Raw genomic sequence first — 25,716 nt, 5'->3', positions numbered from 1 at the left:
TAATACTTACCAACAACACTGATATACGAAAAAGATTCCTGGAGTTCTATTCAAAACTTTACGGAACTAACAAGGATATATGTCAAACACAAGTAGATGACTACCTGTATGGCACGCCTTTACCCCGCTTATCTAGTGAAGCACAAAGTGATTTGGAAGCCGAGATTACAACGGCTGAGATATTAGAAAGTATACATTCCATGAAAACGGGGAAATCACCTGGCCCCGATGGCATGACAGCCAAATTTTACAAACAATTTGGCCCCCATATTGTTGCACAATTACAAAAAGTATATAACTCATTAAGGGGAGGTGAATCCTTGGGGGCTCAAGCAAATTTGGCGGGCATAACGGTTCTTCCCAAACCTGGGCGAGATCCCACGAATTGCGGCTCATATCGCCCAATTTCATTAATTAATCTGGACCTTAAAATACTAGCGAGAATTTTAGCGGGTCGTATGAACAAATACATCCTCAGTATTATACACCAAGACCAAGCGGGATTTATGCCAGGGAGGATGGCTGGAGACAACATTCGTAAACTGGTTAATTTATTATGGCTAGCCCATGAGCGAAAGGACGAATCTCTGCTTCTCTCTATGGACGCGGAGAAAGCATTTGACATGGTCCACTGGCCATTTTTATTTGGGGTCTTAAGGAAGATGGGATTTGGTCCCTATTTCTGTGAATGGCTTCATAAATTATATGAGCACCCCAGAGCGTGTCTCAAGATCAATGGAGGGTACTCTGACAGCTTTGAAGTCGGAAGGGGTACAAGACAAGGCTGTCCACTCTCTCCACTGCTCTTCGCTATCTTTCTAGAACCACTAGCTATCCGTATTCGAAACAATGCCGCTATTCAGGGTTTTGAGGTGGGTGGCCAAAGCTATAAACTTTGCCTTTTTGCAGACGACATTATTTTCACAGTACGGGACCCCCACAATTCTTTATTAACCATAGAACAAGAAATCCGAATGTTTAGTGAGGCTTCAGGATACAAAGTTAACTGGGACAAATCAGAAATATTAAATGTTTCCTGTTCCCAGGAGACGGTGCATTCTCTGAAGCCAGTACACCCTTTTAGATGGGCCAATCAAAAACTTAAATATTTAGGAGTGTACTTAACCACTCATCCCAAGGATTTATACTCTTCCAATTATTCCCCTCTCATCAAAAAGATCTTATTTGATTTGGATAAATGGCATAGGCTACCGATATCATGGCTGGGCAGAATTGCCACCATCAAGATGAATACATTACCTAAACTTTTATACTTATTCCAGTCCCTTCCAATTCCCATCCCAGAAGCTGCTATCAAATACTGGCAACGGCGGTTTTTTGGGTTTATCTGGAATAGACGTCCTCCAAGAGTAAGCAAACGAGTGCTGTATCAATCTAAATTGGAGGGGGGACTCGGTGTACCCAATATACACTGGTATTATATAGCTGGGCAATTGAGACCGATAGTCGCTTGGCATGATGGCCGAGATCCTAGGCATTGGGTTCTGATAGAGCAGGAGAAGGTGGGGAGTATGAATCTGGCTGCCATGCCCTGGCAGCCTAATACCACGTGGAGGGACTGCTCGGGTATGTTACCAACTACTAGACATACATTGTCTATATGGAGGAAATGGAAAACCAAAGTAGTGGGAGACAAATCATATTATTATCTTACTAGTCTCTACCACAACACATCCTTCCCGCCAGGTATTCCTGAGCTCGCATTTCAGACTTGGAAAAAGAGGTCCATTCTTCGAATGGAACATATTTGGGGAGATGCCAATTTCCTTACCTTTGTTCAAGTCAGAGAGAGATTTCACCTTCCAGTTACAGAATTTCTCTCGTATAAGCAGCTTTCCCACTTTTGTCAGGTACATGACATTTCAGCGGACATGAGGGCTGGGAAGACGCTATTCGAGGGATACTGCTCCGACCCGCATAAGCATAAGGGTCTGTTATCTAAAATATACAAACTATTAAACACTAAGGGGTAGATTTTCAGAGCCCTGCTCGCCTAAATCCGCCCAAAACCGGGCGGATTTAGGCGAGCAGGGCCCTGCGCGCCGGTAAGCCTATTTTACATAGGCCTACCGGCGCGCGCAGACCCCGGGACTCGCGTACGTCCCGGGGTTTTCGGAGGGGGGCGAGTCGGGGGCGTGTCGGGGGGCGGGCCCGGTTGTCGCGGCGTTTCGGGGGCGTGTCGGCAGCGTTTTGGGGGCGGGTACGGGGTGTGGCTATGGCCCGGGGGCGTGGCCGCGCCCTCCGTACCCGCCCCCAGGTCGCGGCCCGGCGCGCAGCAGGCCCGCTGGCGCGCGGGGATTTACGTCTCCCTCCGGGAGGCGTAAATCCCCCGACAAAGGTAAGGGGGGGGTGTAGACAGGGCCGGGTGGGTGGGTTAGGTAGGGGAAGGGAGGGTAAGGTGAGGGGAGGGCAAAGGAAAGTTCCCTCCGAGGCCGCTCCGATTTCGGAGCGGCCTTGGAGGGAACGGGGGGAGGCAGCGCGGCTCGGCGCGCGCAGGCTATACAAAATCGATAGCCTTGCGCGCGCCGATCCAGGATTTTAGTGGATACGCGCGGCTCCGCGCGTATCTACTAAAATCCAGCGTACTTTTGCTTGAGTCTGATGCGCAAGCAAAAGTAGGCTGATCGCGCTTCTTTTAAAATCTACCCCTAAATGTGCAGACATACCCTCACATATTAAGGCTTGGAACAGTGATCTCAGCAGACAGGTTGATGAGAGCGAATGGGAGCAGATATATCTCAATGTAAGAAAAGCATCTGTTTCATCGACACTTATAGAGAATGGGTATAAATTGCTATACCGTTGGTATATAACACCTGATCGTTTGAGGAAAATAATACCTAATCATGAGGGACTCTGCTGGAGGGGTTGTAAAACCCGGGGTACCTTTCTACATATGTGGTGGGAGGGTGATTGTATTAAAACATTGTGGAAGCAGCTGGAACATTGGCTCACGACAGTATTGGAGACTTCAGTGAGCCTCTCGGTGGAAGGCGCATTGTTGAACACTCCTCTGAATAGTGACTCATCTATAATATCAGAGTTCTGTGTCCAAGCGTGTATAGCAACAAGGCTGGAAATCGCGAGAACATGGAAGGATAGAAATGGACCAACATTTGCAGCAGTGTTACATAGACTGGACCACCTCTGCACAATGTATCACATCACAGCGGGCAAGCACAAAAAGACAGAGAAATACCACCAGACATGGGACTCATATCTTCGCTGGAGAAATACTTGGGACTCATAGAACACTGGTCCACGCAGTATAGTGGTTGCACATGACACACACACTAAAGAACACTTATAAGTACTTTTAATATTTCCAAGACTTTATTATTCAGGTTTCTGTTACATAAGATTGTTGCTGACGCTTTTTGCCTTTCATTGGTTTCTGATTTACATGTATGGGAGGGACGGGGACTTCATAGGGAGATAATTGCAAAAACATTGTGGTGTTTACATGTATGGAGTTACAGATTGTTTGCTGTATTTCGAGTTTTGGACACCAATAAAACTGTAAAAACAAAAAAAAAAAGAAGAATAGAAATAATAACACTAACATGGTTCCTCAGTATGAGATGAGAGAGGATAACAAACTATGGTTCCCCAATATGAGGAGAAAAGAGTAGACGCGAGGTGGTCTATTTTTGGGAAACAGTGTGGTGGCCTTTTATTCTGGGCAAGCTTGCTTTTTATTCCGGGTAAGCTTGCTTGAACAACCATGTTTTCAATTTCTTTTTGAAGTTGTTCATACATGGTTCGAGGCGTAAGTCAGGTGGCAATGTGTTCCAATGAGTTGGACCAGCTATGGAGAGTGCACGGTCACGTGTAGAGGAGAGATGGGCTATCTTCAGGGAGGGCACAACTAGGGTGCCTTTTTTGGTCGTTCTAGTGGGTCGACTGGTCTGGTGAATTGTGAAAGGGAAATCTAGCCAGTTGGAGTTGTGGGTGTGAATTGCTTTATGCATTATGGTGAGGGTTTTGTAGACAATACGAGAGGCTATGGGGAGCCAGTGTAGGTCTCTAAGGATGGGGTTGATGTGGTCATATTTACGGGAGTTTGCAATGAGTCTCGCTGTAGCATGTTGTAACATTTGTAGTGGTTTAATGGAAGAGTACGGGAGTCCTAGGAAAAGAGCATTACAGTAGTCTAGTTTGGACGAGATGGTGGCCTGGATAACTGTGCGGAAGTCTTGGGTGTGTAGAAGGGGTCTGAGTTTTTTAAGCACATTAAGTTTGAAAAAGCAGGTTTTGAGAATGGAATTTACGTAGTTCTTCATGCTTAGTTGGTGGTCAAGGAGAACTCCAAGGTCCCTCACAAATGGTTGTGTTGAGAGGAGGTGGAGTTTGGTGGTATCAGCTGGCAGAGGGGAAGAGGATGCGTGAGGGGAGATGAGAAGAGGTTCAGTTTTGTTCGTGTTGAGGGCGAGATGGAGGTTAGTAAGCAGGGAGTTAATGGCTGTAAGGCATTTCTCCCAATGTTCTAGGGCGTCGGAGATGGAGTTCTGGATAGGGATGATGATCTGAACATCATCAGCGTAAAGGTAGAACTTAAGGTTGAGATCAGAGAGGAGTTGGCAGAGGGGGGTGATGTAAATGTTGAAGAGGGTGGAGGAGAGAGATGAGCCTTGGGGAACTCCTTGATGGAGGGGCTGTGGGGGTGGACATGGAGTTCCCGATTTTAATGGAGAACTTTCTGTTTGAGAGGAAGGATTTGAACCAGGTGAGGGCCAGGTCTGAGATGCCAATGTGCTCCAGGCGTGTTAGTAGATGATGGTGACTGATATGTCGAGGAGGGCAAGCAGGTAGCTGTGGCCTTGACCCATGCCTCGTCGGAGATGGTCTGAGAGGGAGAGCAGTAGGGATTCAGTGTTGAAGTGTTTCCGGAAACCAAATTGTGATGGATGGAGGATCAGATGGTCTTCCAGATAGTTCATGAGTTGGGAGTTGACAACTCTTTCTAATAGCTTGGCAATGAAGGGGAGGTTGGAGATTGGGCGGAAATTAGCGGGGTCTTTGGGGTCAAGTGAGGGTTTCTTGAGGAGGGGTCTGACTACTGCGTGCTTGAGTGCATCTGGGACCTTCTGCCTAAGAGTAGTTTTTTGGGTTCTCAGTTCTGGAGTGTACCATGGGTTGGTGGGTTTTGAGGAGTTCCTTATAACATTTTTGGTGACTAGACAGAGTTTATTGGCAATGTCTCCTGTGATGTTATTCCAGGATGCTAGAGCTGTGTCTGGATCTGAGCAATTTAAATTGGATAGTGATGTGGCTAGAGCATCTGCTAGGTTGTCACTAGGGCAGGGTTTTCTGAATGTTATGGTCTTACTGTTGTTGTTGTTGTTGCTGGGGGGAGGGGTGTTGATAGAGAAGAGGCCTTCTATAAGAAAGTGGTCGGACCATGGTATAGGAGTGGAGGAGGGTTGGTTAGTGGCACGGACAGCCGAATTGACAAATATTAGATCTAAAGTGTGTCCGGCTTTGTGTGTGGGGGATGTTATGATTTGTTGGAAACCTAAAGCGTGTAGAGACTGTAATAAGGATTCGCATGACGCAGTTTGAGGAAGAGAGTCAACGTGGAGGTTAAAGTCTCCAAGGATGAAGGTGGGGATGTCAGGTTTTATCCAATCAACAATGAATTCAATTAGGGGAGAAGGGTTAGCTTCTAGGCATGTGGGAGGGGCATATATCAAACAGATTTGCAAGGTGGCTGACCTGAAGAGGCCTATTTCAAGCCTGGGAGGAGTGGCTATGGGAATGGATTTGAGCTTTAGATATTTCTTGGCCGCTAGCAAGAGGCCTCCTCTTTTTTTGGGTCTGTTGATAGAGAAGAATTCGTAGGAGGAGGTGGGGAGTTGGTTAATGAGGACGGTATCTGATTCTTTAAGCCAGGTCTCTGTAACTGCGCAGATGTCAGGCTTGCAGTCGATGAGGAGGTCATTAAGAATGGGTGTTTTTTTGGATAGGGATTGAGCATTGAAGAAAATTATGGAGAGAGTGGTAAGGCCGAGAATTTGAGTCAGAGGGGAGATTAGAATGGGGATTAGGGATTTGCGGGGTGGGGGGGGATAATGTATGTTGAGGGGACGGTGTCTGGAGAGTGGAAAGTGAATGCGTGGGATGGAGAAGGCTTCCATGGTAGTATCAGGGAGTAGATGGGAAGAAGTTACTGGGGGGGAGAGATAGGGGTGAACCAAGTGAGAGATTTAGTTCAGGTGCACAAGGAATACTAGTGATAGTAAGCAGTAGGGGTGGTAACTGAAGTGCTGATGGGAGAAGAGGAGGAGTGAGCACCGGGATAGGAGATAGTAGAAATCACCAGTATTATAATCAGTAATCAGCAGAATTAGCAGCAGAGTATTATTATCAGCAGAGTATTATAAGCAGTAATCAGCAGTATTATCAGCAGAGTAAGTAAGTAGTAGACTAATTACAATTTATGAAAACGGGTAGACCTGTAGTGAGTCCAGCCAGTCTTTCAGTGAGATCTGTGTGGATTGGACAGGGCGGACCCCTGACCGTGGTAGGTCTGCATCTGCGGCGTAGGGCAGTGGGGTGTTCGGTGTGATATGGTTAGATAGTCATCACTGAGTTGTGTTGGGGGACCCCACAGGCACAGGTTCGCACGAAGGGGCGCACAAATGGGCAGGCCCCTTTGTTGCGCCCCTTCGGTGCGCGGCGCCTGGGAGCGGATCGGCCCTTTAAATGTAGATCGGTCGGGCTGCTGATTGGAGGAGCAGGAGCTCAGGGAGGGTTCGAGGGCGGTCCAGGTGTTCGTGTGGCGTGGTCCCCCTTGCTTTGGCTTTCTGTTCAGGGCGATCGGCAGCGTTGCAGGATCGATCGGAGGGCGAGTCACGAGTCGGTGGCTGCAGGCGGAGAGCAGAGCGAAGAGCTGGACAACCGGAGCAGGGTGAGGCGGCAAAGAGAAAGCGCCGCTGTGGTGAGCCCTAATTTAAAGGGCAAGGATAAGGCCGGCCTCCCAGGTGCCGAGTTAGGGCGCAGCTCCCACCTGATTGGAGGAGCAGGAGCTCAGGGAGGGTTCGAGGGCGGTCCAGGTGTTCGTGCGGCGTGGTCCCCCTTGCTTTGGCTTTCTGTTCAGGGCGATCGGCAGCATTGCAGGATCGATCGGAGGGCGAGTGATGAGTCGGTGGCCGCAGGCGGAGAGCAGAGCGAAGAGCTGGACGACCGGAGCACGGTGAGGCGGCAAAGAGAAAGCGCCGCTGTGGTGAGCCCTAATTTAAAGGGCAAGGATAAGGCCAGCCTCCCAGGCGCCGAGTTAGGACGCAGCTCCCACCTGATTGGAGGAGCAGGAGCTCAGGGAGGGTTCGAGGGCGGTCCAGGTGTTCGTGCGGCGTGGTCCCCCTTGCTTTGGCTTTCTGTTCAGGGCGATTGGCAGCGTTGCAGGATCGATCGGAGGGCGAGTCACGAGTCGGTGGCTGCAGGCGGAGAGCAGAGCGAAGAGCTGGACAACCGGAGCACGGTGAGGAGCACTTTAAGATTGTGCACTTTAAGAGCACTTTAAGATTGTGATTGGTCCTTTAAAGACCAAAAGTGTGGATGTTATATTGATTGTGCTTTGCTTGTCCCTGGTTTCTATTCTCCCTTCTCTTTCTTAAAAGCTTGTTTAAAGAGCCAGGTTTTTAAACCTTTTCTAAAGGTTTTGCTGTCTCTTTGTAGTCTTAAGTCTAGGGGCATGGAGTTCCATAGTATGGGTCCTGCCAGTGATAGTGCTCTCTCTCGTACCTGTGTTAGTCTTGACTGATGGAATGGTTAGGAGTGCTTTGTTTGCTGACCTTAGGTTTCTGTTAGGGATGTGTACACGTAGGGCTGTATTTAACCAGTCTGCATGTTCGTTTTGTATTAGCTTATGTATGATGCACAGTGTTTTGTATTGTATTCTTTGTTCGATGGGAAGCCAGTGTAGTTCAGCCAGTGTTTCAGTGATGTGGTCTCTTTTACTTTTGCCGGTTAAGACTCTTGCGGCTGAGTTTTGCAGAACCTGCAATGGTCTTAGTGAGGTGTATGGAAGTCCTAGTAGAAGTGCATTACAATAATCAGTGCTCGCAAATATTAGTGCTTGTAGTACTGATCGAAAGTTGGCCATTGTCAGCAGTGGTTTAAGCCTCCTAAGGACCATGAGTTTAGCGTGTCCTTCTCTTACTTTTAGAGATATGTGTTGTTTTAAGCTTAGTTCGGGGTCAATTATTACTCCTAGATTCCGAACTTTTTCTGCAAGTTTTATTTGTTGATTGTTTTTTAGTGTGATTGGACTATGTTTGATTTCGGTATTTTTTCTCTCTAAATGTAAGAATTCTGTCTTCTCTATATTAATTACTAATTCCATTTGGTTTAGTAGCTGTTTGATGATATCTAGATACATGTTGGCTAAGTTTAATGTTTTCTCAATTGTATCGTCAATGGGTAAAATTAATTGGATATCATCAGTGTATATACAGTGTGTGATTCCCAGACCAGCTAGCAGGTGGCATAGTGGTAGTAAGTATATGTTGAAGAGTGTTGCGGAGAGGGCAGATCCTTGGGGGTACTCCCGTTTGAAGGTTTATTTTTTTTTATATAGCGTCTTTAATTTGTACCTGAAAATATCTGTCATTGAGATATGATCTGAACCACTTGATAGTTTTGTTGTTTAGGCCTATTTCTTCTAGTCTATTTAAGAGTATGTCATGATTTACAGTGTCAAATGCTGCTCTCAGGTCAAGCATCACTAGAATGTAATGTTTACCGTTATCAAATCCCCTCATGATGTTATCTGTAAGTGCAAGCAGAAGTGTCTCTGTGCTATAGTGTTTTCGAAAGCCATGTTGTGATGGATAAAGGATGTTATTGTTGTCTAGGTGTTCTGCTAGTTGCCTTTGTATAGTTTTTTCTATTAACTTTGCAATTAAGGGTAGGTTTGATACTGGTCTGTAGTTACTCAGGTTCAGTGGGTCACTGTTTTTCTTTTTTAAAATCGGTTTTACGATGGCTCCTTTTAGTGCGTCAGGCATTGATCCTTCCTCTAGGGATAGATTAACAATCTTTGCCAGTGTTGGTGATACAGTGTTTGCTACTTTTTTTATGTCTGCAGTTGAAATTGTGTCAAGTGCATGGGGTGCAGGATTAAGTTTTTTTAGCATAGTTTCAATTTCGTTTCTGATACTTCACGGACCACGACGGTGGCACACCAGGAGAGGTGGACAGACGAGGGACCTGGGAACTAAACGAAGAGCTGAAGAAGAGACGAACGGAGTCAGTACAGGAACATCGGACATCAGGAACATGGAACATGGCACCTCAGGACACGGAACATCAGGACATTAAAGAACTGGACATCTGGAACATCAAGAACACGAGACAGGCGACGAGGGAGCTCCGACAAGGGACGAGACCAAGAACATAAAGGAGAAAAAGTTCAGGAACATGACGAACAAGGAACAAAGATCCATCAAGGCACAGGAAGACCACAGAGGACTTGGATCTGAAGAAGACTACAGATGCTGTGAAGACCAGATCCAAAGGCACTGAAGGAAAGAAGCAGGGCCCTTTTATAAGGCTGAAGTAGGCGAAGGTTGATGATGTCATCACTGAGGACCGCGGGGCTTTTCCCTCTGCTGGACCTTTAAAGGTGCTGAAGAGGCGCGTGTCTGCACCTATGAGGAATCCAGGAAGTAAGAAGACATCAGCAGCGTCCCTGCCGTGTGGAAGGCCCAGCAGGAGGCGGCTCCCTGCTGTGAAGAAGATGATGGACAGGCAGCAGCTGAGGTGGCTTCCCTGCCGCTCAGATGGAGGACCCCGGCGGCGGCTCCAGCCACGATAGAGCAGGAGTGGCAGCGTTCTGGATAGCGACGCTAGGCCGCGGCAGATGAAAGACTGGCATCGGCATCCCGCGGAAGGTAGGGACTGCTTGTGGGTAGGCCCACAAGCAGGATCCTAACAGTACCCCTATTCAAAGACCCCCTCCTCAAGCCTCCTATCAACAGCTTGGAAGGGTGAAGGTATCAATCCATAGCGACAGGGGGAGATCAAGGGTCCAAGACAGAAGCTACAATTTCTTGGCGAGGAACTGCAGCGAGATACTTGTAATTGAAGACATGACGTAGAAGGTCGAAGATCCAGGCAAGATGTAGACAGTGAAGACATAAAACAGGCAGGATATATGATTTGCAGTACCGCAAGGCTTGCTTTTTCGTTCTAGTAATCAAGGTGGCAGAAGTTGAAGACAAGAAGTCCAGGTTGAAAGGAAGGCACAGATGATTGGTAGCACCTTGAAGTAAGGACTGGTTCTAGGTTCACATAAGTCAGAACAAGAGTGGAAAGCAGACAAGCATCATCTTCATGGTGGTAACATTGGTGAAGACAGATCAGGCATCAAGCTGGATTCTATAGATGCGAAGATGGAACTCCAGGAGAGTAGGTTGACAAACTTACAAGCGCCACTTGCTCTTGGATAGGCAGTGGTACCAGGAGGACTCTGATGGAACCAGGTAGTCCATCGAACAGTGCTCAAAGGGTGGAAAGTTGGTCCTGGGGGCAATTTTACTTTTCAAAGATGGTTAGTTCATAGCTGAAGAAGGCAAATGCAAAGAAGCTCAGGGTTGCTGCTTCCAGGCTTTACAAGGCCAAATGATGAGAGAATTGCATCTTGAGAGAATCCATATATTAATACAGGCTCCCATAAGATGGTGAAGTTGTTCCCAAGATGAGCTTGGTGGTCGATAGATGGCGCTGTGGTACTTTATGCAAGGTACTGCTTCATTGAAGGGAACCTCCCAGATGACTGCACGGATGAAGTATCTCTCAGGACTGGGTCAATGAGCCAGTTAGGGTACATGAAACTTCAGGAGACAGGGCTCGAAGACAGCAGAGGATTCCAATGGTACCTAAAGCGAATCCCCACTGATGGATGGTTGAAGTGCAGCCAATGGCAAACATTCTTGCAGAGGCAACTCACTGGTGGAAGACACAGAGAAGCCGGCAAGACTTTAGTTATCTTGTAGAACCATCCGGAAGCTCTCTGGGATGATGGAATGGAGATAGCTTCCAGTAATTCAAAGGATGGAAACCTCTGGGGAAGATGACTATAGGCGTTTTCACGGACCCAAGAACAGCGAAGTAGAATTACCATGCGGTTCCCAAGGAAGACAGGGTCCCTCCAGGAGGATTAATAGCACAGCAGTGCAGGCATACTGGACAAGCTGGAAGATGGTAAATGCAGTCCTTGGCCTGGCAGCAAAACAGTAAAGAAGAGCAGAAGACAGGGGATCAGGATCTCCCAAAGCCTGATTCTAGCAGCTCGGAACACTGCGTGAAGAACGCCGGAGGATTAATGGTGGCGAGTTCTCTGAATGCAGGATGGTTCGCAATGATGATACAGGGTAGAATCCCACTTGCGCAAGCAGAGAGAAGGTTCAGGCTGAAGATAGCCCCAGGGCAAGCACCAGGACCGTGTAAGCAGGAACTGAGTTGGAAGCAACGAGACAGAGCCAGGTCTAGGGTGCAGGCGCCCCCTGTAAGTCGTACAACCCAAAGACCCGGAGTCGTTGTGAAGTACACTTTAATTGGTTGTGTATTCCCTGGAACTTGAAGATACTTGGCGTTAGAAGTGAACTTGATACTGGATGTGGAACTTGGATGCAGGCGGCTCCTGCAGGTCGTATGGAACAAAGGAGGATAAGCCATCATCGCAGTGGAAAGAACAGAGATGGTCTCTGGAACAGTGGCAGAAGCCTCCTGCAGGTTGAGAAGTTTCCAGGACTGAACTAGACTTAGAGATCTGGATGCAGGCGCCTCCTGCAGGTTGTGGGATCCAGACAACTGAAGAGAGACAAGCAGCAAAGAAAAAAAAATTGGCTAAAAGCAAGATATTAAATGTCCAGGAACTAGGAACAAAAATTCTAGGCAAAAACAGGTTATCAGAGTGTCCAGAAACTAAGGCAAAAATTCTGGGCATAATCAAGGCTAACAAAATGTCCAAAAACTGGAGCCCGTCACAGACACAGCTCACCAAGCTCATGGCCTTCGGATCCTGTTAGGCACCGCACCATTCAGGCCCTGTTAGGAGCACGGAGGCGTGGTCCCATCTCAAGAGAGAATGTGAGCCCATGGATCACGGTGTGGCTCAGGGAGGAGCCCCAAGACACACCGCGAGAGGTGAGCAGGTACGAGCACGGAGAGAACAGGAGCAAGGCTGGACTGAAGAGAAGGCGAGGAATATCCGGAACAGGAACAAGGCAGGCTCAGCCCTCCACTGGACCTACACGCACCAATGAGACCCAGCAATGCAATGCTGGTCTCGAGAGTAGCCCTCCGGCCACACGATAGCCCTTCTGGACCCGCTGCTTGGAAACAACGAGTGCGTGAGACCAGAAGGAGGCTGAGGGCAGGAACAAGAAGACTCAGACTCAGAATACTCAGAGGATTCAGACATAGACTTGGATACTCAGGAGGATTCAAATGAAGACTTGGATACTCAGGAGACTCGGACAAGGACTCCGGTCACTCAGAAGACTCGGACAAGGATTCAGGTTACTCAGAAGACTTGGACAAGGATTCACGTTGCTCGGAGGTTTCAGGCAAGGATTCAGGAATCAGGCGAAAGTACTGGGTGAGAACTGCATTGCAGCGCACCCTATACAGCTGCCCATGGCTGGTCGCGGACTATGCTGAACACGAAGCAGACTCCAGGCGAAGACATGGAACTTGAGACTGGAACATGATGAACATTCAGTAGAGGCCTGTACCGGGGCATGCCCTACACAGCCACCTGTGGCTGGTCGCAGACCACGCTGGAGTGGAGCAGGTTCTGGCAGAGACTTGGGCATGGATGGAAGCAGGCACAAGGAGCTCCAAAGACCAGGACAGGATTCAAGACACAGGATTCTCAGAAGCAAGGCATTAAAAACAGGAGTCTTCTGGAGGCTTGCGCCGCAGACAAGAAGAAGGCCTTGTACCACGAGGCGCTCTACGCAGCCCCCCATGGGCTGGTCATGGACCACGACGGTGGCACGCCAGGAGAGGTGGACAGACAAGGGACCTGGGAACTGGACGAAGAGCTGAACGGAGTCAGGACAGGAATATCGGACATCAGGAACATGGAACATGGTTCTTCAGGACATGGAACATCAGGACATCTGGAGAACTGAACATCTGGAACATCAAGAACACGGACAGGCGACAAGGGAGCTCCGACGAGGGATGAGACCAGGAACATCAAGGAGACAAAGTTCAGGAACACGAAGAACAAGGAAGGAAGATCCATCAAGGCATGAAATCCACAGAGGACCTGGATCCAAAGAAGACCACAGACACTGTGAAGACCAGATCCGAAGGCACTGAAGGAAAGAAGCAGGGCCCTTTTATAGGGCTGAAGTAGGCAAAGGTTGATGATGTCATCGCTGGGGGCCGCGGGGCCTTTCCCGCCACTGGCCCTTTAAAGGTGCTGAAGAGGTGTGTGCCTGCACCTATTAGGAAGCCAGGAAGTAAGAAGACATCAGCAGCATCCCTGCCGCGTGGAAGGCCCAGCAGGAGGTGGCTCCCTGCCGCGAAGAAGATGATGGACATTCAGCGGCTGAGGCAGCTTCCCTGCCGCTCAGAGAACCCCAGCAGTGGCTCCAGCCGCGACAGAGCAGAAGCGGCAGCGGTCTGGACAGCGGTGCTAGGCCGCAGCAGATGAAAGACTGGTGTTGGCGTCCTGCGGAAGGTAGGGATTGCTTGCGGCTAGGCCTGCAAGCAGGATCCTAACAGCAAGTAACCAAAATCTAAGTCTATCCCATGCTACTGTTGCTAGTAATAGCAGTGGCTATTTTCTTAGTCAACTTAATTAATAGCAGGTAATGGACTTGTCCTCTAAGAACTTATCCAATCCTTTTTTAAATCCAGCTACATTAACTGCATTAACCACATCCTCTGGCAATAAATTCCAGAGCTTAATTTGCGTTGAGTGAAAAAGATCTTTCTCCGATTAGTGTTAAATGTGCCACATGCTAACTTCATGGAGTGCCCCCTAGTACTTCTATTATCCGAAAGAGTAAATAACCGATTAAAATTTATCCATGACCCTACCCATGTGCCCCTAGGCCCAAGAGCAGGCCAGGATGGAGGCTATAGTTGCATCAAAATACATGTTATTTTAACTATTGTCTGTATTCTGTCTCTCATCACCCTCCCAGCCAGCCAGACCTAGTGTGTATCTATTTCCCCTTTATGAGCTCTATGTAGCCCCCTGCAGTGACTCCCAGCCCTTTATTGCTGTCTGTCTGCCTTTTCCCAGTTCTCTGTATCCGTTCACATATTGAAGTGGGTGAATAACCCTTCACGGACAGGAGCTGGAGCCCAATAATGAAGAGCGTAGATGGACTGCATCTTCTGTATGCTCTGATTACCATTCTGAAGATCTTCTGAATGACTTTTTCAGAGTTGGAAAACATGCTGAATAGCAGTTAAATATCCCCATTTATAACTGCAAATGTTTAGAAAAACCTAATATTTTGACCCAACTGTCCAGAGGTGAATTATTGTTTGTGCAATAATATGCACAATACTTATAGAAGGTAATTGTCAAAGGGATTTTTGTGTGTGCAGAAATGACCATTTACAAAATGATATGCGGGTAAAATTACATGCATTTGTCATAATCGTAAGTTTACCCGGATCAAGCAGCGGCATTCCTTGGACAGAGCAGGGGAGAGTTTTCGATTTTAAAAATCTAAATTTTCAGGAGAAATTTGTGCACATGATTTAGCAGGTGTAGCTGGTGTGGGGGTAGATTTGGTGGGATCATTTTCAAAGCGTGTAATGCTGTTTTGAAAATTGGTGTAACTTATGCACAATTTTGCTGACATTCTTCTCATACGAGCAGTTTAAAAATTACCCCAAACCGTATATTGTAGATCATCTGCTCAATTATGTTTTGGTTTGAGCAGAAATAGCTTCATTACATGGCAAAAGTCACTGTACATTAATCTCTCATTTAAAGTTGCATAAGCTAAATATGCCATTGAGAGTGCCTAGGCTCTGACATTTCTTGCACACCTCTCATACCATTTTGTGAGCAAAATGTTAGCACATCTAGAGCAATACAGAAAAAGTCCAGGATCCTCTGCATTGCCAAAACACATTCATCCATGGAGGCACACAGATTTACAGTTACAAAACAAAACATTTCATCTGAAGAAAGGGCCGAATTGGCCTTCAAAGCTTGTTAACAACATACTGACTTAATTTTCATGTTTGGTCCAAGAAAAAGTTATCACAGGTGGCAAATTATTCATTTTTTTCCCAGACCAATGTAACCCCACCCTAGTGTGCAGGTCCAGCACAGGTGAGGACCTAGAGTTATTTTTTATTCTCTCTGGGGCAGGGACCCTGACTAGCTCTTCTGCATCCCTTAACGCCCACGGTTGTGGATCCTTTTCAACTGGGGGTTGAAAGGAGTCCTCTCAGGTCCCAGTGCAGAGTGACTAACTTCCTCCCTTGAACTCCCCAGGATGAGGTAATCTTTCATATACTGTGTGCTGTGTGCCCAAAGAAGACGCAGAGACCACTGGATTTTAGTGTCCGAAAGTAATACTTTACTGTAAACAACTCTGGATTTATGGCACAATAAATATCAGTTTCCAGCTCCACAGTTCATTCTGTTTCTCTCTCTTTACAATTCAGTGTCCTCTATCTGTACAAGAGTCTCTGGAAAGGGCAGGAGATCCAACCACCCTCCTGGTTTAGACTGAGTTGTGGTCCTTTATGGTTAGGGCCCCTTTGGTGGGCAAGAAACTCTTCCCAGGTGGCAAAAATCTGACTTTACACACGAGTAAATTTTCTCTCTTCTCCCCAGGGGTTCTTGAAGACTCTGATTGGGTGTCCTCCAATTACAGATGAGTTCTTACTCACAGCTGGATGTCCTTGGTCTCGCTGGGTTCCCTGATGGAAGGAATCCTGAATGGACCTGCAGTTTTCACAGGGCCACAGATGGGCAGAAAATGCTTCCTCCCAGGTCATGAAAATCAACTTTGTGTATCTTCCCAAAAAAGTAAAATAACACCAGAGATCCCTGCAGTAGGTTACCATCACTTCAGGGGCAGGTCTTCCCTATCCCTGGGTGCCTTCAACTCAGGGCTCCCCAGTCCCTGAGTCTCGGAAAGGCCCAGGAGTTCAGAAGGGTTCCTACCAAGCAAAGTGTCCAAAATCCAAACTTATTCCCTGGACACCCTCTGAAGGAGAGCACAACAAAAGAGCCCAGACCCACCCTGGAGGATCTCAGATGGATTCCAAGGCTCCAGATAGGCCCAAAATGTAACACAGGAAAAACTCCAAACTTCCTCTCAAATCTTCAACTCAGACTGCCCCCAGAGCCCTCTCCAGAGCTCTGCTATAAAACCTCCTGCAGGAGATATCCATTACAGCCCTGCAATGGGAGGGCTGCCAATGAATGAATCCTTCCTCTAATTATCTTTCTCTAAGTGCACTAACCTATTGATCCCATGGCTTACTGGTATCCTGGAAAGGTGCCCGGGTTACACCAATAAACTGCTCGATTCTGTGCTACAGTATTCAACCGGGCCCGGATATGTACGTAGACGAAGCCAAGGGCATCAAATTTTGACGGCACCAAAGTTTCTCGATTTCCATTCAGTAGTCAAGCTAAGAGAGGGCTGGGAGATGGGCAGAGTGAATGGAGCACCTTTCTCGGGCAAAACAGGCTAAAAGGGTGCCATACTTTCACCCATCCAGATGCTCTAGTGGGTTGTTCCCTGGCCCTGGCAGAGACACAGGTCCAGAAGCACCAATGTCGTTAGCCAGAGGCGGAACCTGAAAGCCAGTCCATACAGCATGCAAGAGTTTCTCTGCAGGAGACAGGAAGAGCTCTATGAGCATAGCCTGTGCCAGAACCTGGAGCTGCTGCTAGCAGAAAGGAGAGAAATAGAAAGAAGGATGGATACTCCTGGGTTGGAGAGAATGGAGAGAAAGGATGATGCTGATCAGGAGGTGGAGGAGAGAGAGAGAGAGGGGTGTTGGATGCTGATGTTCAACACTATTTGGATAAATTCAGCTGAGTAAGTTTGAGAAAATACTGTCCTAAATTTACCCCGGTAATGTTAGCCAGGTATCTAGCTAAGTGCTTCTGAACATCTGTGTAAAGTTACCTGGGTATCTTAACCACTCACCAGCCTGCAGATCTCTAAGTCATTTTTTGCATATTAAATACTCAGATATTTTTGGCTCCTATGGATAGGAAGAAAGGCCAGGGAAAACAATGACAATCCCATGAACCAGTGGTGGGGCCTACCCAAAGTGAGGTAGACATAGCTAATCCCATTAGTCCATCACTAGGCCAATCAGGAACAAGACAGCTGCTGGGAGGAAAAGAAGGGCATAAAACTAGGACTGCACAACCTGTAGGTAGTGCTGGCCCCTCCCAGCACTACCTACAGGCTGGAGGCACTATTTCACAGTAATGTGCAAGCTATGATTTCTTTGGATTATCATCCATGCTATTACATCGTATATGCTCTAGAAACAATGCTTTAGTGTCTATATGCTAAAAGGTTTTGTACAGCATGTAAAGTGCTGTTTTAGTGTGCAAATTAAATTTTACAGACATGCATGCTAAAACATTTTTTTGCTTGAGCTTTATTGCATAGGCCCCAAAGTGTAATAATGGATAACAAACAGAAAGTGGGTAGATTCATGACAAAGTTACTGTCCATTATCAAAATATGACTTTGATATTAAGATGGTCCAATGCTACTAATATACAAGACAATCCACACTGCTGAAAGTTTGTTTTTCTCTTACATTTTTCTAGCTAAACAAAGCATGTTTGCTTACTGCAAACAGGGTTCTCCATAGGCAGCAGGATGAATTAGCCATGACATGTGGTTGATATTATCCAACAGCATCTAATGATCCCTTCTCTCCTAACTCACAATGCTTTTGTTCTACTGAACATGCATTGGCATTCCCGCACATGCGCTTCCTTATGAGCCTCTCAGTTGATTGCAGAGCTTAGCTTTAACAGGAAGTCATCTCTCCAGGGAAGTAGATAAGTATTATCCTTAGCTAATTCATCCTGGGTTTTACGGAGAACTCCATTTATGGTAAGGAAACTTGTTTTCTCCATTGTCAAGCAGGGCTGAATTGGCTATGACACGTGGAGCTGAGGACTGCGTGGCAGAACACTTAATGAAAAAGCAACCCAGCCCTCACTCCCTCATCCCACCCCAAAGAGAGTGGACTACTGGGTGAACAGGCGTCACAAACCTGCTTCCCCAAAGTTATTTTCATGCTTGATAGATTATCTAGCTCTGCAAATGCCTTCAATTGGAAAGGCTCTTAAGGGAGGCCACTGATGTAGGCATGGCTCTTACTTAATGAGCCTTGACAGAGTCTGTGATCTCTATGCCAGCCAGAGCACAGCAATGTGTGTGACAATCTCCTAGTTTCGTACGCTAAGCAATCAGTATTCCCAGTCTGTTAGGACTGTACGAGACAAAAAGTTGAGAAACCTGATGATGTGGTTGAGTTCTCTTTAGATAATAGGCTAAAGTCCTTTTACAGTCCAGTGAATTTAGGTCTGTCTTCCCTTTATGTGCATGAAGTCTCAGAAAGAACATGGCCAACACAATGACGTGATTCAGTTGAAAAGCCAAAACTACTTTTCGTAGAAACTTGGGGTGAGCATGGAGCACCACTCTATTGGGAAAAACTGCAAGTACGGAGAGTAAGGAACTATGCCTGAAGCTCACTGACTCTTCTAGTTGATGTGATGGAGACTAGCAACTCTACTTTCCAGATGAGAAACTTTAAGGAAGCCAACTCTAATGATTTATAAGGTGGCTTCATTAGCTGTGCCAAGATGATACTGGGCTCCCATGGCATCAGTGGCTTGACAATCAGAGGTTTTGTATGCCATAAGCCTCTCATGAATTTCAAATTCAGAGAATGTATGGAAATTGATTTGCCACACTTGAACATGATAAGTTGCAACAGCACTGAGATGCATCTTGATTGATGAATGTACTGAACCCTGATGAAGAGAAGGAGAATAAGTACTGAAACAAATCCTTGGGAGAGCAGGCAAGCAGGTTCAGGAAGCCTGCCTGACACCAAGATGACATTTTTTCCTGTTTAAAACTGGAAGCTCTTCTAGTGGAAGGCTTCCTGACTGAAATCATAACTTCATCTTCCTTGGACAGTGACAATGATGAGACTAATGAGTGCTCAACATCCATGCTGTCGAGAGTAAGCAGGCTTGAATGACACAGATGTCCCACCTCTTGAGTTAGCAAAGTCAAATTGGATCTCAGAGGGCTGACTGACAACCTGATAAGATTAAAGAATCACACTTGTCTAGGCCATGTTAGAGCAATAAGGATAAGGCACTCCTGGTCCTTGAGTACTTTCTGCACAGTTCTTGTCACCAACTGGAGTGGAGGAATGGCATACATCAGATCTGCATCCCAGCTAAGTAGAAAAGCATTCGTAGTGGATCTGAACTTACTTTGAAGAATGTAACACAATTTTGTGACTTTCCTGTTGTCCTCTGATGCAAACAAGTTGATTGACGGGTGACTTCAGAGGTTGAACAACCTGTCTGCTACTCTTTAGTCTAGAGATAACTTGTAGGAGTGAAAAACTCTACTGAGGTGATCCACTAGCATGTTGGAATTCCCAGGAAGGTTGGTTACTTCTAGGAAGGTTCTGTGGCTAAAAGCTCACTCCCAAATTCTTAGAGATTCTTGGCAGAGGGTCCACAACTCTGTGCCCCCTTGTTTGTTCATGTAGAACAGTGTTAATTGGTTGTCAGTTTGGATCAGAATTCTCTTTCCCCAAACATTCAATGCATGTCTGATTGTTCATAACTCCAGAAAGATATTCTGTTGTCAACCAGAACCCTTGGGTTCGGAAGAAACCCTCTGGTGGACACGTCCATTGCCAGTGTTACTTGATGAGGTAGAAGCCAAACAGGAGTATCTATTTCCAGAGCATTTGGGTCTAGCCACCACTGTAGAGACCTCTTTAATATCTGTGTTAACCCTCACAGGGTGTGAGAAGCACTGAAGCTACTGATCTCACTGAGCATGAAGGCTCCACTGGAGAATCCTCATGTTGAGGTGGGTCACTGGAACAACATGCACCGCTGCTGCCATATGCCCCAGGATAACCAGTACTTCTCAGGCTGGGACTTGATCCCATGGTAGTAGGTTCCATATCAAGGTTCGAGGGCAGAATGCCCACTCTGACAGAAGGAACACTTTCTCCTCCAAGGAATCTATCCATGTCCCAATGAACTTGATTTTGTGGGTAGGAACAATGTGAAGTGGATTTTTAACCCTAGAACTGAAGTAGATGGCTTGTCTACTGCAGGGAGTCCAACCCTTGCTTGAGAAGGTGTCGTCACTAGCCAGTTATCCATAAGGAAAGACATAAATTCTCTGGTGACGAAGGTCCACTGCTGCTACCACTAGGCATTTTGTGAAGTCCCTCAGGGCCGCATACAGCCAGAAAGGGAAGACTTTATATTGGTATTGAGAGGAATCTACTACAAAATGGAAGTATTTCCAATGAGCGTGATGGATGGGTATATGAGCATAAGCAGCTTTAAGACCCAAGATGCATATACAGTGTCCCACTTGAATAAAAGGCAGGACAGCGTGAAGGGAGTTCATTTTGAACTTTTCCTTTAACAGACTCTTGTTTAGTCTTCATAAATCCAGGATGATTCTGAATCCTCCTGACTTCTTGGGGATAAGGAAAGTGGGAGTAGAATCCTTGCTAAGTTCTTTGGGAAGGACATGTTCTATCACCCACTGACTGAGAAGTAAGTCCACCTCAAGTCAAAGCTAGGTTGCAAGAGACAGATCCATATTGAAGACCTGTGAAGAACAACAGATAGTTAATTAGCTTACTTGAAGAATTTTGTTATGCGGCAGGTGGGAATAGTGGAACAAAGATAATTACCAATGAATGAATAAATGTGGATTAATATATTTCACAGAGCTTATCATTAGACTTTTTAAAACATGATAGTATCACATGCTATTTTTTTCTCCTTAGTCTATTTAGTGACAAGCCAGAAAAGAAACAGGAAAACTTCTGTATACCTGATAAGGCCAATGCCTAAACTGTCTGGGAGTCAAGCAGCAACAGGGTATTTCCTAGCAAATCCACAGGTTAGGGCATGAACTTGCTGAAACTGTGAATTCTAAATTGAATAACTGAATTTGCACAACCTGAACTAGAGCTAGAAATGAGAGTATAAGGGAATTGCAAATGACAGTGTCCAGCAGATCATCAGAGAAAAAGCACCTTAGCCATTTCATGGTGATTCTTCGAGCCTGTGGTCTCCCAATTTTCCCAGATACATTAACTCACAAAAGAGGACTGTGAGGGAAGTATCTTTGTACAAATCTTTATGCATAATTTTATTAGCAATATTATTTACTTTTACTGATTTATACAATATTTGCTGCAATACCTTTTTGCTTTTGCTGATATTTACAATATTAATATTTAGTAAAGCAAGTATTTGCTTTTACAAATTTGTGCTTGTGTGTTCTATGACATAATACACCACCACTCATTCCACTGTTTACAAGACCAAACACTGGTGTAGCATTAGAGGACGGGAGAAGAGCAAATGTTAACTAGACTCCACAATTTTGAGGACCCACCAGTCCTTGGTAATCTTCCATTGCTGTTCTAGGAAAAGGTGAGTCCTCCCCATTATCATAGGGGTCATAGCCTGAGGATCGAGTTCCATTAAAAACTAAGTCTAGGTTTAGGCAGAGTCTGTTGTTTATTATCTGTTTATTTTTACATATTTTATAGCCTGTCTATATCGAATCTGTTGTGCTAGGTTACAACATATGTTATGGCACCTGTGGCTGATATCTCTTACATTGACATCTGCGTGCTGGAATCTGCTGTTGTGGTAGTACAGGTGGTGCAAGATAACACTGAAATTGGTAGAAAGGGTATCTCTGAAGGAAGGAGCGTTTAAAAAAGAAGTAAGGATGCTTAGAAGAAGACTGTTGTTTGGATCCTTCAAAAGGGACTGAACTGTGACATGCTGCTCCTTACTTTGGGTGATTGTTTCCCTGAACTTGTCTCCGAAGAGGTTGTTCTCCAAACAAGGCACATTGGCCAACTTGTCATACACATCTTCACGCAAGCTGCTGGCTCTCAACCAAGCCATACGGTATGCTCTGATGACCACTGCAAAAGATCACGCTACAGTATCAAATGATTCGTACATTAAGTAGAGGAGATGACTTTCGCATTCCTCTGAATCTAGAAGAGCCTGTTTATAGCTTTCCTGCTCTCTGTCCAGCAACTGTACCAGAAGTTTCAATTTGTTGATACAAAAGTACTGTATCATGTGTATAGAGTTCTACTGAGTCTCTGCTAAAGGAACATACCAATTAATTAAGTGGGTAGAGTACAAAGGTTTCTAGTGCCCCCATGTGGGAGAATATTATGGCAGAGTCCTAGCTTATCAAAACCCAAGGCACCATTATGTAGGTGTGGATTTTTAGTTAGCCCTTTGAGAAGGCAAGTTCTTGCTCCTCTGTTTGTTTTGTTCTGAGAAAATGACCTTTGTGTTTCTTGGAAAGAAACTTCACCTGTGGCTTTCTCCCATTTTGAAAATTCCGATCTTTAACCCCTTTTGTTTTTAAGGAAGAAGCTCTAGCCACTCTTCTTTCCTTCATGTTGGTTTACCTTTTGGAAACTGGTTTATTTTTACCCTCTGCCTGAGTTCCCAAGGGCACCAGGACTCAGTACTATCACCTCAAAGAAGAGTAGGAGCCTCTCAACCTGAGAGGCTCATTGACCTATGAAGGTCACTGAAGGAATGAATCTTCATTCATTCCTGGGAGGAGGAGAAGCTGAACTACAGAAAAGACCCATGGCACCTATTCAATGTTAACCACTATGCTATCACTTGGATAGTGAAGAGAGGAGATTGAAGTTGGAAGTAAGGAGTACATTTTATTTATCTGGACAAAGGTATCGCTTATGGAACTTTAAATTATATCATCTGAATTGGATTAGAGAAGCCTGAATCCTTACATTTGGGAAGGAATTTCTAAATTACCTCTACCATTGGCAAGGATCAGGACTGCAATTTAGGTGAAAAGATGAAAGAAAAGATGCATTAAGAGTTAAGAAAGTCACAGATTTATTGAAGAGCAAAATATGTAAATGCATACAGAGTTGTAAATAGTTATTTTCACTATCCCACCAATAATTGTCAGTAAAGTTAAGTTGGAAACCACAATCATCTTCCAGTGTGATTATTACTACTGTATACACACTGTCCTAACAACCATCAGGGTCTTGGAGAGATGTTTCTTCCCACCCATCCACTCCCCAAGAGGTAATCTTGGAATTCAGAGAGAGAGGGACTTAAGAACTGTATGGAAAGTTCAAATATCTTAAGTCCGTGGATTTGAGAGGGGCCCATGGTTTCCTCAGTGAGGAGTTACACATATAGAACAGGTGGGCTGTGAGGCAGGCATTGAGCATCAAGTTCTGGAAGACCTTCTATTCAAAACTGTCCAACAATATGGTCCTTACCTGGAGGATGGTGGAGAAGATTCTAGTCTTTTAGGCTCATTTTGACTCCACTACTACTGACTGATACTGTAGCTGAACTACTCCAAACCCTGGGGCTTAGTGCACTCTATATTTCAAGTCCAGTTTCCTGGATACTGGGAGACAGGAGGCTGGGCTCTCCTTAATTTTCATTTGTAAATCCTGTAGGATCGAATGAACCAGAATTGCTGCAGCCTCAGACAGAGTTTCCAGTATCTGGAGAAGGCTGAAAACCTCAGTATGAGGATCTTTGACTTTACCCAGCTTGTCCACAAATTTAAAGTATGGGAGGTCTTCTAGTGATGAAGAATGCTCTGCTGGATCGTAGAGGGTCTGAGGGAATCCCCTTAGACCATTCCTCGAAACTCAATGATGATGAAGGTGATTGGGACTGGACTTTCAGTCATCTCAGAGGGGAATATTCCCAGGGGATGCTCCAGACAATGGTGTCCGTGCTTCTTCCTCACACTGGCAAGATTCCTCCACAGAGATGGACGGTTGGGGGCTATATCCCACCAGTGGGACCTTTGATACAAGCTCCCGAAGTATGGAGGGGAGAAGGACTCCCTTTTGAGTGAATACTTTTGCCACTCAGAATAGGAGAAGTTGAAGGGTGCCCTCTTTGTCACTTGCTTCCAATGAAGCAAATAAAGTCTTTACCAATTCTGCTATCTGGTCTATAAGCTGTTGCGTCCTCGACCAGGAGTTGGAGAAGAGACATCCTCCTCTGAAACCAGTATAGAGCCATCATCCTGAGAACTCCCAAATCATTCATCCTAGAGGACTCCAGGAGTCCCCTCCTGGATCAACTGCACTGGGCTACACATGGAAACCAGAGGCACAATAGAGAATATCAAATAGCATCTCCAATTGAGGGGATGGGATGGGAATAAGGACATCAATATGGAGGAAGGTAAGTGCAATGAATCACCCTCAGGGCCCCTCAAAGACTGTCCACACCTCAAGTGTGTCAATTACACTAACGGGTCCACGGAATGGTGTTCTGAGTGTGCCGAGATGCAGAGTGCTGATGGTTTTGAGGCTGAGTGTATTGACGGAACAAATGGCTATGTTGGCTGACTTGAGGGTTGTTGTGTCTACAGGAATGTAGGAGCTGAGGCCCAGTGGGTCAATGGCATTGAGTGCTTGTGTGTCAATTGTAAGTAAGTAAGTAAATGGCGCTGAGGGCCTGAAGCATAGACGATGCCAAGGGTTGTTGCATCAATGGTACCAATGGCTAATACTTTAATGGTGCCAGGGGCTGCTGCATCAATGGCATTGAGACCCAATGAGTCAGTGGTGCCAAGTATGCCGATCAAAGCACCAGCTGCACCATGACTCTGACACATGATTCTTTTTCTTGTGCGTCGATAAGCCCTGCAGAACATGCAAAGAAGGCTTACTGACCCTTGTTTGTGACATTTTCACGTCATGATTGACCCTTGCAGAGTGGTGGATCTGGAAAATGGCACCACTGAAGAAGAAGTATTGCTTGAGGAGTTCCTGCTCAAACTCAGCACAGAGGGAGCCCGAGGGGGCCCTGCTCTGTGAGGAGGAACAACTCCATCTTTTCACAGACCTGCAAAATTCTTCCATCTTCCAGACCCTGTTCCTCTGGGACCTTGATAACTTCCAGCCACAGTCACTGCAATTGGCATTGTTGTGGTCTGGCCCCAAGCATTTGTAACAAATATCGTGGTCATCAGTGATGGACATTTTTCGGCCACACATACAGTCTTATAAGCCATTAGAAGTTATCTTCTTGGAGCTGAACATTCCTTATACTTTTTGTAGAAAATTGTTCTTTTTACTTTATTTTTGGTAGCACTGGAAAGTGGTGTTGAGGGGCTGCCGAGCGAGCAAGGCAACTCAAAGTAAGTTTGAAGAAGAAAAGAAACTACAAAGTACCACACAGAGAGAGGGTTTAATCGTCTGTGCGGAAGCTCGGACCAAAAAACGCTGAGGGACTCACTAGGCAGTGCGTGCGGGAACTCCTGCACATGTTCAGAAAAGCAAAAGCTCTATGAGCTAGAAGAGAAGGTTCCACTCAGCACCATCAGATGATATCACCCATATGTCATGGCTATTTCAGCCCTGCTTGTT

The 25,716-nt window shown here is 46.0% G+C and overlaps 1 protein-coding gene across 2 annotated transcripts in view; it reads right to left on the bottom strand.

Annotated features, from left to right (window-relative positions):
- DMRT1 (doublesex and mab-3 related transcription factor 1) overlaps window positions 1–25,716 on the bottom strand; it is a 322,036-nt gene that overhangs the window by 74,493 nt on the left and 221,827 nt on the right. The window lies entirely within an intron of this gene.

Source organism: Rhinatrema bivittatum, chromosome 1 (genome assembly GCF_901001135.1).
Source record: "Rhinatrema bivittatum chromosome 1, aRhiBiv1.1, whole genome shotgun sequence".
NCBI lineage: Eukaryota > Metazoa > Chordata > Amphibia > Gymnophiona > Rhinatrematidae > Rhinatrema > Rhinatrema bivittatum.
The sequence above is the reverse complement of the archived record's forward strand: the minus strand, read 5'-3'. Positions and strand labels throughout refer to the sequence as shown.